Consider the following 13,067-nt stretch of genomic DNA (forward strand, 5'->3'; position numbering starts at 1 on the left):
AGCGTAAGATTGTATGGCATGCAAATGTTGTTTAGATTATGAAGCTAATTTGTTTTTTATTGATTTCTATGGACAGACGCGCAAATGGGTTAAATCCATCGCTTTCAATACAACGCTCAACCTCCAACTTAAGTCGTGCTTTAGTTGTAAAATTATTTGTGTCATTCTTTCCACGTTTATTATTATTATTATTATTCATCCCAAACATTTTCTTATTTATTATGAATGATGAGGGCCAGTTTGACTGCGGTCAGACAGTGCGGTCGTCTGGCGCGCGGGAGGTCGACACCCCTCCGCGACAATAATGAATGCTGAATTCCTGGGTTCTCTGCAAAGCTATGCAGTGCACGTGCTCCAAGTGTTTTTTGTTTTTTCTTTGTTTAAAAAAAAAAAAAGTTCATTACGTCGAATATTTCTGGTTTTATTGTTGTTCTCGTTTTAGCCGTCTACATTTATATATAGGATACTGCCATGGTCGTTATTAAAAAAAAAAAAAAAAGTATTATAAAACTCCTAAATTGCAGTGCTGACAATTGAATTGTTAAAACAACAAAAGTAATAATGCTGGAGAATAATTAGCATTTTCTTATGATCACAAGTATAATACAAGTTTGATTGTTTATTATGATTGAGTTTATTATTTTATTATAGTTATTATTTTTGGTTGCATTGGAAGTATCCGTGGGGCCTCATTGTAAAAGTAGTATTAGTTGCGTCCATGGCATAGCAGAGTTTATTTATTTATTTATTTATTTTTAATCACATTTACACTTAATGAAAACGGAATAAATACGTCCACTGAATTCGATGCTGTTTTTTTTAAGTGTAGCTTTTTGACATGTCATGCAAGCAGTAGTAAATCAAATAAATGAACAAAATCTGGCAAAAACTCGGAATTGCTCTGTAGTGTTTATTTCACAACAATTTACAAAAGTCACTATTTTGGCAATTTAGAAACTAATTTAATTGCCATTACTAATTTGAAAAGAAAAACTGTTACAGCTAATTAAGTTATAAATGATGATATTTGTAGTAACGTGTTTTTTTTATGTTAAAATTGTTATTTCTGTGTATATACAAACTATATCTAGTGCTCGGCTGTACAGATATGCAAAGATTTAAATGGAACGTTTGATTCCATTTTGTTAATTTTTTTTTCTGGCACATTCTTGTAAGTAGAAATGCCTCGGAATGTTTGTGGACATTGCTGGAGAAATGGCTAAAATATTTTCACCCTCTTCGACGCAGTTTAGAACGGGGTCCAGGGTCTGCGCGCGCTGAATTGTAATTGGCCACAAGTTGCGGCGCAGACTTCAGTTTTTGAGCTTGAACTTGACCGTCGGAATTGCATGGGAAAGGAGACGCGAATTTGCCCCCGTCTTTTATGTGGCGCGAGTTGTTAAGACTGATGTCAACCTGATTATCATAAGATTCAGCCCGTTTCTAATTAAAGGACAGGAGCAGTCGCGAGCTGGTCTTTTCTCACGGGAGGCGTGGAGACACCCAGCAGCTCCGTCCGCGAGAAGCGCAAACGGACGCCTAACTGGTAAGATATCTATAATATAATTACTTTGGAGAAGTACGTTTTTAAAGACTGTCTAGGACAATGGAGCATATTAAATGCATACGAAATATTTATATTTATCTTAGGATAAATTATTATTATTACAAGGTTGTAAAGCCACACTGTGTTTTGTGCGAGGACATTTCAGAGTTTTTGGAGCGCGTGCGACTCGCGCCGCAGTCAGCTCGAGACATTACATGCAAGGGCCGTAGTTTTGCTGGCTTTGTTGCTGGTGTTTATTTGTTTGGTGATAGATTAATAGTTATGCATTTTCTGTTTTCTTTGTTTTTTTTTTTTAATTAAAATTTAAATAACTTTTTTAAATTTATTTTTTAATATCAAAGTATTTTTGTGCACAATTATGGTCCTAAACATGCCTGTGTACTGTTCACTGAAATGTGTCTCTGTCCATTCAGCAGAATATCCTGTTGCACTGCAGTTGATAAACATTGATCTTTTAAAATTGCAATTCTGTATTTTTACATGTCAGGAATTATTAGCAGACATTCAAATTGCTGAGATTTGTGTGAATAAATTGAGTAGGTAGAAAACGGGCATAACTGTCGCACGACAATACCGTCATTGGAAAATGAACTGTGATAAAGTATATCTTTTTCAGCGTACTTTTTATGGCGTATTGGGCAAAGTCTGTTATAACACAGTTGAATTAATACGGAACATGTTTGTGTAATCAGTGTAATTGTATGCACTGCTAGTACAGATGAATATGGCTATATAAGCCTGCATGCTCTTTGGATCAAATACCATGACACTTTTCAAATAAGTGATGGAATCTCATAAGGCATTGCTTTCTGTTGGCTCTCTGACTCTTGACCCTTGACCCCATAACTGGATCTGGACTGACACCCATGAACAATAGCTCAACAGTGAAGGTATATTTGTCTGTTAAAGATTTACATGATTCATATTCATCAAAGCCTTGTTTCGAATCAGAACATTTGCTCATTTGTAGAGCATAAAGCATTTTAATTTCATTACAGATTTGTAAGACAGGGCCAGACCTTGTTCATTTTCCTTGAAGTGAAAATGCCGAAATATTTCAAAGAATTCTTTCTGTGTGTGTTTCACACTCACTCCAGATTGAAATTATACTATTTTGAATTTTATAATACAGCTAGAGAAAGCACATTTGTTCAAATCTGAAAATCATTTTAAGAACGCAAAATGAGATTTTCTTTGTAGTAGTTTATTTTATCTCAATCTTGCTCAGTTTAAAATTTATTACACCATAATTCACTCAATCAAATTTGTTGCTTGTTTCATCTTAAAAATAAGTGCAAAAACAACTTAATTCTAGTGATTACTGAATTTACCAAGTGCTGTTTGGGGGGGAAGAAAGTCTATTTTTGGAATTAAATTGTGAGATTAAAAGAAGTTCACATAAGCTGATTACATATTTTCAAAGAAAACATATTGTTTTTATGACATTAATGGAAAGGTTCATAAGAATCATTTTAAGTAGGCCTTATTACAACAAAGTGCTTGATTTTTAATTTAAGTTATACATTTCTACACTCTCAAAGCAGATGTTAAAAACAACACATAGCATGTCATTTTTTAAACAATCCTCCATGTATAGTTACTTTCAACACAATCTGTTTTTAAAACATCTCCCTTCGGAACTCATAAATTGCATATTTGTAACACAAAATGTGTTGACAGTAACGTAAGTAGTAAGACGCAGTGTGTATTATCACATCTTTTTTCAAAGTGTACACTATTTTGTTAAATATTATTAAACCATACTTTTTGTTTATTTGAAGGACTGCCCAGTTTATCGTATATCGTACATAAAGACAAAGCAAACTGCAGTTGAAATGGGGATTACTATTTTTTGTTTCCACAAAAGTGTTTGTATCAAAAGTGTATCAGTAATTACCTGTATGAACTGCACTTGAACTTCAGTCTGTCACTTACCAATCATTCTCCAGTGAGAATTTAAGAGGTAGAACAGAAATAATACTATTGCCTTTGGATTTGACATGGTGCATCAGTTTTGTGCTTTTTGTAACCAAAACACGCTCTCAATTTATCTCTTGTAAAATAACAGGACCGGTCACTTTGGCTCAAAGGCATCTTGCTAAATATGTCTTGGCTAAATTCTAAATTGTTGTGTGTATTCCTGTCTTTCCACGTCAATTCTCCTTCGTACCCCCCCCCCCCCCCCCCCGTGAACTTGGGTTGGACGAGTGCAACACTGCGGCTGTCTGTCCTTTTTATTTGTTTCTTACAGTGAGCCATTCATTTGTTAGCATCCTGCGCAAGGGTCACAGGCAGAACTGCAGCCACGTTAGCTGGCAGCAATTTCTGGGAGTGGAACGTGAAAGAAAATCTCCTCAGCACGCGGGATGTGTTCTCTCCTCCAGCCGTGCTTTATTAAATAGTCAGCTTAGTTACTTATTATCGTGCGGCCTGCATAAATCAGGTAATTTTGAAAGTTACACTGCTGTGGTGTTTTTCTGTTACTGTATCAAATGCAGGCTTATCTTATTGGCCAATATAAGAGTAAAGACATCAATATTAAAAGGTGTATTAATTGAAGATGTGCGGATTTCCTGTCTGTCAGATTTAGAAATGATTGGGACTGTGAGACAGTAGTAGACGTCTTTCCACAAACATATTCAAATATATATTTTTTAAAGATACTTTCTCTTTTTTTGTTTGGTTAATTTTTAACACATTTTTACAAATGGAGGGTGAGGATATATAAACGTGTTTCTGTTCCACTTGGCACGGAGAACTGTGTTGTGTTTACACCGCGGTCTGGTGGCAGGATAGTTGTTTACCTACTGGCCCTTTCCCCCTCCTTTTCTCTAAAATGGCGGGCGGGGTGCCATGTTGGCACGGGGGGGAGGCGGAGTCTGTGCTTTTAATGGTGTCACAGGGCTTAGAGTCAGAGCGATGTCTGGGCCTACATCTTCAGCAGTCAGACCCTCTGGCTGCGGCAGGTCCGTCTGCCAGGGATCGCACTTGCGGCCTTCTCCATTTCCTGTGTAGAGAAAACAGCAATTTCAGCTGCCATTTTCCGAAAATTCATCTCTTATGGGTGGGCGGGAGGTGGGCGGTGGGTGGGGTGGTTGGGTTCTGCTTGACGACTGGCACAACGTTCCCGCTGAATTCTGTGTTCTCGGGGCGGTTCCTCTGAACGTCGGTCGCGTGCAAATTTACATTCCAAAGGAGGCGAGTTCTCGAAAGACGTGTACACGCATGAACCCCGTCCCCACTCTCTGCTCCTGCCATGCACCCCCATTCTCATGGTGCAGCGCTGACTGCTAGTCAGGTTTTTCCAAAATCGGAATTCGGGGGGTACCTGAACAGGAGACCCAGGCGATTGTTCTTGGGGAAAAAAAAAAAAAAAAAAAAACCTATTCATTTTTTCATGAATTACATATTTCAGGCTTTCGGAATTTTAAAAAAATAAATGCAAATCTCGTATATGATTTACTCATCCTTTGTAATAGTGTGATTTCATGTCTTTTTTTATCAATAATACGTGCATTCCAATTGTCATCTAGACACACTTGCGTACGCCAGTGTGTTAAACAGACTGTAGTGGGTGTTGGATAAAAGGGATCGAGGGTTAGCCGTTTTATTGAAGTGGGTGTCCTCATTTTAGGGATCTTGTTATTTAAAAGGTTTTGGAAACTCTGGAATCCCCTGAATTCAATCTAGCTGCAGTGCCCTCTACTCTTCAACTCAGTCATAAAATTAGGCAGGTTGTCATTCTCCACTGACGTGTGCAACACTAGTGCGTTTGGAAGTGTGAAGTCCAGTAGGCAGGGTGAAATGATTACTTTGCTTACAGGGATGGCTCACATTTTAAATATTACATCCACTTTAGTTCGTCTTTGATTGTCCTGTTTGGTTTTTGTGTGCGATGAAGGATATTTTCAGTGCTTACAGACGTTTTGGAAGATCGGCTGGCTGTCCAGCGGTGGCTTGTGAAGCCGTCATATTCAGGTGTTTGTGGTGTGAAGCAAGAAAATGCTCTTCAGGTAACTCCAAAGAAACTTTGACAGTGCTGTTGTGTTTCCATAGGGTGTACACATGAGCATATTTGCTTCAGTGGTTATTCACAATTGTAAACGTAAAAAATAACTTTTTATATTCTGCCAGAAATTCAGTCCTACCCAGTCCTAAAATGGTGCTGCTCTTGCAGCAGTGTTGGTAGGTGTAGCAGTGTTGATAGGTGTAGTAATGTTGGTACAGTAGGTGTAGTAATGTTATTAGGTGTAGTGTAATGTTGGTAGATGTAGTAATGTTGGTAGGTGTAGCAGTGTTGGCATGTGTAGTAATGTTGATAGGTGTAGTGTAATGTTGGTAGCTGTAGCAATGTTGGTAGTTGTAGTAATGTTGGTAGGTGTAGTAATATTGGAAGGAAGCCATACCACAATTTCCTTTAGTGCACATTGAATGGCCATAGGAAATTAAAAGTAATGTTTTGAAGAATAATCTAGTTATATGTGCACACATGACACATGAAGGCATAACCTCACTGTACCCGCTGTTCAGGAGTTATCTGAAGTGTATTTTTTATTTTTTGCTTTAGACCTCAAACTCCTGAATGCCCTCATATCTGCAATTTTACAACCAGCAAGTCAAAAACTTATGTATCCAAAATATCACTTATCACACACAATTTTTTGTGTGAATTGAAAAACGTACACTATAACTGAAATTATATTTGTAAATATTCCAGAAAGCAAACTGCCCCTGTAATTTTGTTAGCCAAAGCCAAGGGCCCAGATTATGACAGGGTGTATATACATTTGCTGTAAACATTTTGTTTTTAGAAGGTTGTTAGAAAGATTAATCTGTGGTAGGTTGTGTACCTTACCACTGCTACAGGTAACCAGATCAATAATTTAGTCTTAACACTGGGGATTTTCTGGGTTCATATGCAGAACTTTTCATGAATGTTGGCAATGGTGTCTACAGTGCTATCAATTTAAAAAAAAATACAACAAAAACAGAAATGTGTTACGGGTCAAAAAAGCTCCTTGTGGTTAAATGTATTTCAAGACCTACTGTAGTGTTGAGTGAAGTGAGCCGAGAGGGAGGGGTTCGGAATTCAAATATTAACTCCCTCCTCGACTTAATGCCTGACCCCGAGGTGCTTATGTCAAGTAAATCCACTTTGCAGTAGCACTCCAACGGTTTCCCCCCGCGAGCTCTTCATTACAACTGTAACACGTGGCCAGTCGCCGCGCGACTGTAGGCCCCAGTGCACCGCCCTAAAAACGATCCGCAGTGAAATCTTCAGTGTTAATTCAACTCTTAATGGACTTTATACTGACTTTACAGCTGAATCTGTCTCTTTCGCTTCAAAGAGCCAGACGGTGGCTGGTTAATGTAGTAAAGAACAACAGAGGTTTGTTATTAGTGTATTAATAATTGTAGTGGAAATCCTAATGGTTACCGTGTCAAAGTGTGGAATTTTGGCGGGGTAGCATGCTGTGCGGCTTTGATTATTTATTTTCCGAGTCTGTATGTTGTTGTCATTTCTGTGGATATTTTTCATAGTATATTTATACCGATTTATCATTTACACCATGACCTGTTAGACTGTGGTCATTACATATATAGCTAATGGAATATTTTCTGGTTCTCAGTCTATCTTTGAAGTGCAGCGTAATATGAAATCATGTATTTTGCCCTCGCTGGTGGAATAACCAATATAAAGTGGAATTATTTTTGCTTATGCAGAATGTTTGGTTTTGTCAACCGCATGTAAGATATATTCGTGAACAACTTTCACAAAATATTTAGCCAATAATGCTTTTATTATTATTATTATTATTATTATTATTATTATTATTATTATTAATAATAACAATAATAATAATAATAATAATAATAATAAATAATAATAATAATAATAATTGTAGTAGTCCTAGTAGTAGTAGCCTAGTAGTCGTAGTAGTAATAGTAGTAGTAATAATAAAAATGATACTACTACTACTGCTCATAATATCAACAACAGCAACAACAATAATAATAATCGTTTTATTAGTTTATTGTTGTTGTTGTTGTTAATGTTGAATTTTCTCTTGAAGAATTTTGTTTGAAAACGAAACAAAGCGAATATGTTAAGCGATATTTTGACTTGTCGAAAACGACAAAAACAGCAGCAGTAAATGAGTAAGTTACTGCAGGATTAAAAATCGATCACCGATTTGTAGTGGTAATCAAGGAGACCGATGAAGAGGGATAATGTACACATTTGATTTGAATTTAATGAGATTTTGAAAAGTAGTGTAAATGAATACAACTGGAATAAAACTGTTAAGACTTACACGTCGGCCACTTTCCCAACTTAACTGTTATGAGATGAAGTATAAAAACAGCTAACAGACGACGATAAAGCAGACTGAGCATTCTCACTTGAATACAATCCTTTTAAAACAGGAAACGATTCATTAAATGTTAAATAAAGCACCATTGCGCGACCCCTTAATGTAACATGTAGCGACCAAAAAACCTGACCGATGCTCAGCTTTCTTTGCTTAAGATCCATCAAACCCATGAAACAGGTGTCAGCCATTTTGTCACGTGTGTAACTTACATTTCTTTTGCTGTGTTTTGTTTCCAAATCAATAACGGCTAAACCACAAATACATGAAGCACTCTTTTCTGGGTCGAGATATAGGCTACAATAGGCTCCACGTCCATTGCTTTTTCATTAACAGTGACATTGTAATTTTTGGCTTAAACGTACTGTGAGATCTCGTACAGGAAAAAGATAGAAAGAAAGAATATAACTTAATGCATTGAATATGACTGATATCTCATTAAGATACTAGGCTAATACTGGATGGATAAATGACAACTATTTCTTTCCCTTACAGTAGGCCTACTGTAGATATTGAAAAGACAGTTAATTCTAGAAATGTCTTATTTACACTATTTTTGATTTGTCCGGAATTAAAACGATGTATCAATAATTCATTAAAGAAGATTTTTTCATTATTAAGTTCAAGTATCAGGATTTTACTATTTATAATTTTGTAAATTAAGATTGTGTTTGCGGTGTAAATCCCATTTTTCATTTAAAATATAATGTAATTTCATTTCATTTCTTTGCTTAATTCCCACATCATTATGGTGGACTGGTGTTTTTTAAAGGAGTGTACTGTTGAATAACTGCAGTGGTAACCAAATGCACCATGCATTAAGTTATATTCAAGTGCAGAATTATAATCCACAGTATTTTTCCTGTCAGAAACATGTAAATGAGACAAAACGAAGCTCGTTCACTTAGGCTGTTCTTTGAGTAAACAAAAAAAAGGTTTGTTTAGCTTCCAAATGGGTTCACATTTTGTTTTTTTTAAAGCCGAATTGAGCAACATCGACAATAACAGCAAAATGTTTTAACGTCGTGTTTTTATTATTGAAAGTCAAGGCCAAGTTCGAAGCCAAATTAGTGCATAAGTTGTTCACCAATTATATAGTTAGCTTACGTTTTATTTATGAATTATATTAAATACATTTAATATGGTGAACTGCTAATTAGTTAGCCTAATACAGCTAGTAAAGGACAGGGCGGAATGCGCCACTCCACTCATAAAATGTCAGATCTCTCCTTTTGCTGCATACTCTTTGGGTAAAGTAAGTAAATCATCGTTTGAATTTTACAAACTTGTGAACTTAATATGGGTTTTCCCATTTGCGTACACCACATCCTCTTTATTTGCTGGAAAATCCCACCGGAAATTGCTGTTGGTGATTATAGCCTAGTTGTCTTTTGAGCGTACCTGTATTATTCTAGCCCAAGTAAAGTAAAACAGTCCGCCTTTAATTGCTGTAAAAATGTTCTGATGAATATACTTGAAGTTCGTACTCACAATATAATATTGGTGATACTGCTACTGCTAATAATAATAATATGTTATAAATTATGTTTGTTATAAGCCAGTCTAAAATAAATGTTTGCCAAATTGTCCGAAATCTTTGGAATTCGCTACTTCAAGGGTTATTTTTATAATAGCGTCGTTACACACACACACTCAAAACTGTTTATCAGATTATTTCCACGTGACTGTCGTCCGATCTTCATAACTTTACCAAGACAAAGTTAAGAAATATCCACACGAAACATTGGCGGCATTGGATGCACGCTGCGTTTAATGAAGAATTCCCCGCGGCGCGTACTCATTCGGGTGGATATTGATGGATCCGGCGTTTGCGTGCACCCGGGGCTCGAGCAAGAAGTGTCCCGCGCATAATCCTGCTTCCATCCGACGTGTGTCGCTGTTTCTGTAATGCACGGCGCGGGAGCTTCACTGTACAACACTTCGCCTCTCCTACCCGAGCATGCTTACGCCACTGAATTCAATCTTGCTCTTTGGTAATTTATCCACATTTGATTTGGACTATGACACGGACTCATCAGCAAATCACGTTGTGCTAAGATTTTTTAAATTATTATTATTTAAGATATTAATTGCAATCCTTCTTATAGAATTCGCGCAGCTAATTTTGCACATATTCATCTTTGATTCTGGCCTTTTCCCTCCTCCATAAAAACCCCTAGTCGTATTTGTTTAATCTGTCACGCTCCATTTCCGGTCGTAGGCCGGCGCAAATTTGTTGTTCTGTTTAGTTAGGCTACGTTGCGCTTGGGGGTCGTGGCGGAAGAAATCAATCGCCTTGTGCGTTTCCTTTATCTGCGCCGAATGTAACATGAACAACAGTTTGGCGCTCGCGCATGGGAGTGGGGAGTGGTGTTGCAGGTGGTTTTGTTGAAGTGTTAATGTTGAAAAGGTTCGTGACCGCACTGGCGCAGACCTGGTTAATCTGGCCCCCACGATTAATAACTTCAGTACAAGTCAATCGTCTTCAAGCCCTTGGAGATTTTCATACGTTTTTATACGTTGAAGCATTTCGCAGCAAACGTGAGCATGCAGTTAAAATTTGTATTAAAGGAAATTGTTTCAACAAATGTGTATCGCTGTGCTGGACTAACACTCCGTACTGATATATACATCTCCAAAGCAAAAAAAGCAATGCTATAGAATAAAATGGAGTATGCGAGCCCTCTTGGTGAAAATGCCGTTGCTTTTCTCCGGGGGATTCATTGAATTTCGTATCTGGGCGTGCAAGTGTACGTGGATCACAGTGCTGGAATTCATGCCTGAATTGTTAACCGAACTTCAGGAACCTGTGTTTGATTGCGTATGACGTCACAGGCCAGGAATGCAGTTACTGCACCACACTGTAAACTGAACAAACGATTGGGGTGGTTTTACTATATATTATTTATATTGCGTTGTCTACTAACTCTGAAACAATATTATGGAAAAAGATCGGCACAGAAGGCATCCCCTGTAGAATTAGGAATTGTGTTCCAGATGCCTGAAATGTGTTCTAGTAGAAACTACCTGCCCAGACTAATATTATTCCTTTTGTGTGGGCGTTTTATTCTTTATGACCAAACACGGGTCAATTTAATCTAAATAAAAGACATTTTAACTTCAACTAATTACGTCTTTTGCTGCAATAATAATGATAACAAAACTTATAATAAACTCACAGTCGCTCATAATAATTTCATCACCACAGTAAATTTCAATAAATAAGATCCTGAATTACAAGTGGCGTCAGAAGCATGATGCCAACATCACGACCAAAGCATTTGAGCTCAGTAATTTTACTCAGGCATATTAAGCGTGTCCAGTAATTGCTTACAGGCCTTTAAAAAGGACCCCTCTCTAATGATGTCATTTGCTTCCATGCACATCTTCTGCACCATCGCTATAATAAAATACGGGAATCTCTATGGACATTAGTATCAGTTGAGTCAAGTATGTTTAATTTAAAAAATATAGGCTATATTTATCATGATCTTGAAGCCTATACAGTTATTCACCGTGCAATTGCCACAACTGCGACTGTTTGAAAAGGTGTATTCAGTCACAGCTATGTGTCAACGGGCTTTTAAAATGATTTTTTAAATTTTGCTTTCATGTTGTCATTTGAACAAGAACAACATTTTAAACACCAAGACGTCTATGTAATAACGTCATACGTGAAGTCTACGCAATTGATCTCTGAATATACCATACAAATGAACAGATATTCTAATTTTTTTCATTCTATACTTGTAACAAGGGGCGAGTTTTATTTATTTATTTTGGAAATAACGGAAGAATGAGAATATGCAGAAAGTGTTTGGCGGGGTGTTGGCGGTTAAATTCGTTGAGTACTTCCCGCCCTTTTACCTTTCATCTCAGACATTTTATTCTGCATGTTTGCGGTGCTGCTGTCGTCCTACACACTGTAATAAGATACACAGTGTTACTTGAGCTCTCGGAGAATGCAGGCTAATGAAACCAAGGTGCGTAATGTACTCCACCAGAGGAAATGTAGGCTACTCTAGTGTTGAATTACTGCACATTTTGCTGTGTTGTGTATAAAAAAAGAAAGACAAATAAGATGAAACGTATGTGTTCATTCAATGCGCAATATAGCTCCATAAGAAATGAGCATTTTGCACTCTTTACCAGGAATTTGAATATGTGGTGAATAAAACAAAAATGACTGGGTTGTGTTCAGGTTACGTCCGACGAGCAAAAGAAAGGCTATTTATGCCAACACAAAATCTTCTTGGGAAATTACTTTAATCTTATGTCCGTGGCATGGTCTATGTCGAATGCGTAGTTTTATTCCGACTATGCTTTCATTAATCGTGCCCTTTCAGGCCACTGTTTCCAGGGGAGTTTAGGCTACGCTGTCTGCATTTTCTTTCAATCTCGCTAGTGTCACCAATAGTCTATTAATATATTTATAAGAGACGATTTTAAGGTATGAAAGCGATGCAAACCTCTCTCTCTCTCTCTCTCTCTCTCTCGGCAGACATACTGCAGAGAACAGGTGTGACTTTATTTGTGCTGAAAATAGTGTTTTATTTAAAGGGAGAGTATATCCTGCTTAAATGTAAGACTGCAGGACTCGGGGTACAGGAACAATGTGAAATTCGCTCTTCAGAGGACGTCAGAACAGGCCACACTACAAAAGCAACTGGCCACTTGCATCTGGAAACAAAATCATATTTATTTTTCAGAGACGAACAACATGGAAAAATTTGCAAAAATAAAAAAAATACATTGCAAAAAATACATTCTCGTGCTGATGCGACGGAAATGAAAACGAGCGTTGTTATGACGACCACTTGCATCGCCTTAGTGTTAAACAAAGACGACTTCAAAAGTTTCTGGTGCAGTTAATTTGTAGGCAGGCAGGTCCAAATCATTTAAATGTGTCGATAAATAATTGCAATAAAAAATAAAAAAAATACATATATAACAATATAAACCATAGCAGCTTATTGGCACACATACTACACATAGGCTCTTCATTATTTTGTAAATTTTATATAGATTCATTGTACGTTCTATTTTAATGTGTCCATCCTGGACATAGCATCAGCACAGCGCTGAGTACTGTGACGTATCTTAAAAGTACTGTATAGCCTACAAACCTT

At 37.1% G+C, this 13,067-nt stretch overlaps 1 long non-coding RNA gene across 3 annotated transcripts in view; it reads left to right on the top strand.

Moving 5' to 3' along the window:
- The window catches only part of LOC135251312 (uncharacterized), a 71,211-nt gene that overhangs the window by 3,864 nt on the left and 54,280 nt on the right, over positions 1 to 13,067 (top strand). For 2 of the 3 annotated variants that reach the window (XR_010329120.1, XR_010329119.1), the window contains one exon: positions 1,454 to 1,546. The exons of the other annotated variant lie outside the window; for it this stretch is intronic. This is a non-coding gene — a long non-coding RNA (uncharacterized LOC135251312). The remainder of the gene's footprint in view (positions 1 to 1,453; positions 1,547 to 13,067) is intronic. 3 annotated transcript variants of the gene reach the window in all.

This window comes from Anguilla rostrata, chromosome 3, assembly GCF_018555375.3.
Source record: "Anguilla rostrata isolate EN2019 chromosome 3, ASM1855537v3, whole genome shotgun sequence".
NCBI lineage: Eukaryota > Metazoa > Chordata > Actinopteri > Anguilliformes > Anguillidae > Anguilla > Anguilla rostrata.